Source organism: Physeter macrocephalus, chromosome 1, assembly GCF_002837175.3.
Source record: "Physeter macrocephalus isolate SW-GA chromosome 1, ASM283717v5, whole genome shotgun sequence".
In the NCBI taxonomy this organism is placed as follows: Eukaryota; Metazoa; Chordata; class Mammalia; order Artiodactyla; family Physeteridae; genus Physeter; species Physeter macrocephalus.
Window position 1 is genome coordinate 107,115,448 of NC_041214.2, and position 3,348 is coordinate 107,118,795.

A 3,348-nucleotide genomic window follows, 5' to 3' on the forward strand; every position below is an offset into this window, starting at 1 on the left:
TCAGATTCCATATATATATGTGTTAGCATACGGTATTTAAATGCTGGAGAGGGTGTGGAGAAAAGGGAACTCTCTTGTACTGTTGGTGGGAATGTAATTGACACAGGCACTATGGAGAATAGTATGGAGTTTCCTTAAAAAAATAAAAATAGAACTACCATATGACCCAGCAATCCCACTACTGGGCATACACCCTGAGAAAACCATAATTCAAAAAGAGACATGTACCACAATATTCATTGCAGCACTATTTACTACTCCAGGACATGGAAGCAACCTAAGTGTCCATCGACAGATGAATGGATAAAGACGATGTGGCACATATATACAATGGAACATTACTCAGCCATAAAAAGAAACAAAATTGACCTCCTAAATTTCTGAATTCACTATTTCTTCCCTCTTACTTTCCTTTTCCACTCACTTTTACTAACTTTCAAAGCCCTGGCTTTACCTGCTAGCCAAATTCAGGAATTAAATGAAAGTTCTGACTTTGTTTTGCTTCACTATTCTCTGCATTCATTTTCTTGGTGACCATATGTGTTTTCTTAATCACAAGATCATTTCTATTCTATTGAGTCCCAAGTCTATTTACCGATGAGCTAACTTATTCCTAGGATGCTAACCTTCATTTTTAGATAGCAATAACTGGCTAACACCACAATTTCAAAAATCTAAAATTTAAATCAATTGACAATATCTAAACTTAAACTTTTTAATTTTTTTAAACCTTTTTTTTTTTTTTTTACCCCCAATCAACATTCCCAAGATACAAACTTGAAATCTTGGTGACAAAGTTTGCTTCTTCTTTCCTCTCACCTTACACATCTACTTAGATATCCTGTCCATAGATGAATTCTAAGTGTTTCGTTTATATTGTCCTTTCTTTCCATGATTATAGCCAACATTTGAGTTCAGGATTTTGTTACCTCCTAATATATTGCCTTATTTAATATGACAGTTTTCCAATAAGGTACCCTCATTCAATGTCTTGTTTACAAGATTGGTATATACTAATAGCCTCTCCTTCCCACTGCTTTATCTCTAAATCCCATGAGTTGATGGTGCCTTTCCCTACTGTTCTTCTGACACTTCTCTCTCAATAAATGCTTTTTCATTCCTATAGTACAGTTTGAAAATATCACATTTTTGCCAAGAAGACTTTATACATTTTTGATTTGTAACCCAATTGAAGAAAAATTCTTACCCTTACATTTATTTGCCATAATCATCAAAGCCACCAACATCATATCTGAAACCAAAACAACTTCTAAACTATAATTTTTTTTCTACTTTATAGATACCTGCTCATTTAATTGTCAACAAATCTATGAAATAAATATTTATATTTCCCCTTGTTAAATGGTAGAGCTGTAACTCAGAAAGTTAGCTACTCAAGACACAAAAATGTATCCTTCAGGGTAGGGAGCGTAACAGACCATGGCTTCAGCTGCTGGGCTCTGAAATCCATCACCATAGTGCACCAAAGTCACAGTTCCTAAGGGCTACTCCTAGTCAGTGACTGGGAGATACAGGACCCTTCTGACAAACAACTTTGGCTCAAAGACTCCCTACCAATTTTGTAGAAATTTCCTGAGCTACACTTCAGTCCTTCCTTCCTTCTCTTTCTCTTTAACAGGTGGCAGACCTAAATCATAGTCTGACAACTTTCTTGATCTTCTCTGGCTATATCCCATTTTCCCTCATAGGCATTTACTTCAATCAGCTGTTGTATGGCTAAATCTGTCTTGGTATGTGCTTCTCAGAAGACCCAGACTAACACAGTCACACTACTACTTAGAAGCTGAGCTAAAATCTGTACTCTAGATATCTAGTTCCAAACCCCGTATACTTAGCCACTAATATATGGTCTCCATCCACATTTACAGATTTTTACCCATCTTTAGTCTACCACTCTCCATCCAAACCAGGCTACTATCCATTTCCATTTCATTGCTTTCCATTTTGAATGCCTTCCAATCTCCCTCTCAACATATAAGTTACTTTTCAAGGTCTATTTCAAATATTACCTATCCTTTGAAGTTTTTAAAAAAATCATTTGCCCTAAATTGAATTCTCTTTTCACTGTATCATCTCTACCTGTGCTTCTTTTATTAGTTTAGGGAATATTTTAACATTTTGTGTAAAATAGTGCCAAAATATGTGTTAGCTGCATTCTCATTTCTACAATTGACTTCCTATGTGACTTTAATTATGGGTCCGTGAGACATGGTGCCTTATATGCTTCACTTTCTTCAACCTTACAGTAAGCAGATATAAATAGAAACAATTTCCAAGCTACAAAAATAATCTTCATAGTGCTGAGATCTCATGAGACTTGAAAAATCTACTATAGAATTTGTTTTAAAATAATGGGTTTTATTCATTAGGATTTCTATAGCAACAATGAAATAACTTGCATGATATTACCAGTCAATTATAAGATTCCTAAGAGTAGCTATTTTTTTTGCATTGATGATCTCTCTGTTTCTCTCTCTTTCTTTCTAGAAGAAGAAATACCATATGCATCCATTTTTCTTTTCCTATATTCAGTTGACAGGAATATGAAGAACACAATATTTCCTTCAAACATAGTTACAAAGATAAGTTGATTCTTCTAAAAGTAATTTAGATCTAGACATTAAGCATCTATAGCTGCTAACATCACAGAAAGATGACTAGATGTTGTCTCTCTTGATAGAACATGCAGCTATGGAATAATCTTTTCAAAAAATAAAATGTAGGAGAAACTTAATTTAGAAGACATCTTTAGATCCAAATGCAAATTTAATGATATGACTAATGAACATGTCAAGTGACACTACAGGGATGCAGTCAGCAGCTATGTTCTTTTTTCCAACATTTAAATTGCAAGTGAGAAAAATAAAATTGAAGGGGATCCTTATAGATTAAAGAAGATTTAAACAACATATCAACCATTTGCAATGTGTGGTCCTTATTTTGATCCTGATTCAAACAAGTGTTAATAAAAATAACATATATGAGACAATTGGAACTTTGAACATTTAAGCAGATATTCAAGGATGTTAAGGAGCTATTGTAAGTATTTAGGTAATAACGGTTTTTAGGTTTTTATTTTTTTTAAACATCTTTATTGGAGTATAATTGCTTTACAATGGTGTGTTAGTTTCTGCCTTACAACAAAGTGAATCAGCCATACATATACATATGTTCCCATATCTCTTCCCTCTTGTGTCTCCCTCCCTCCCACCCTCCCTATCCCACCCCTCCAGGTGGTCACAAACCACCCAGCTGATCTCCCTGTGCTATGCGGCTGCTTCCCACTAGCTATCTATTTTACATTTGGTAGTGTATATATGTCCATGC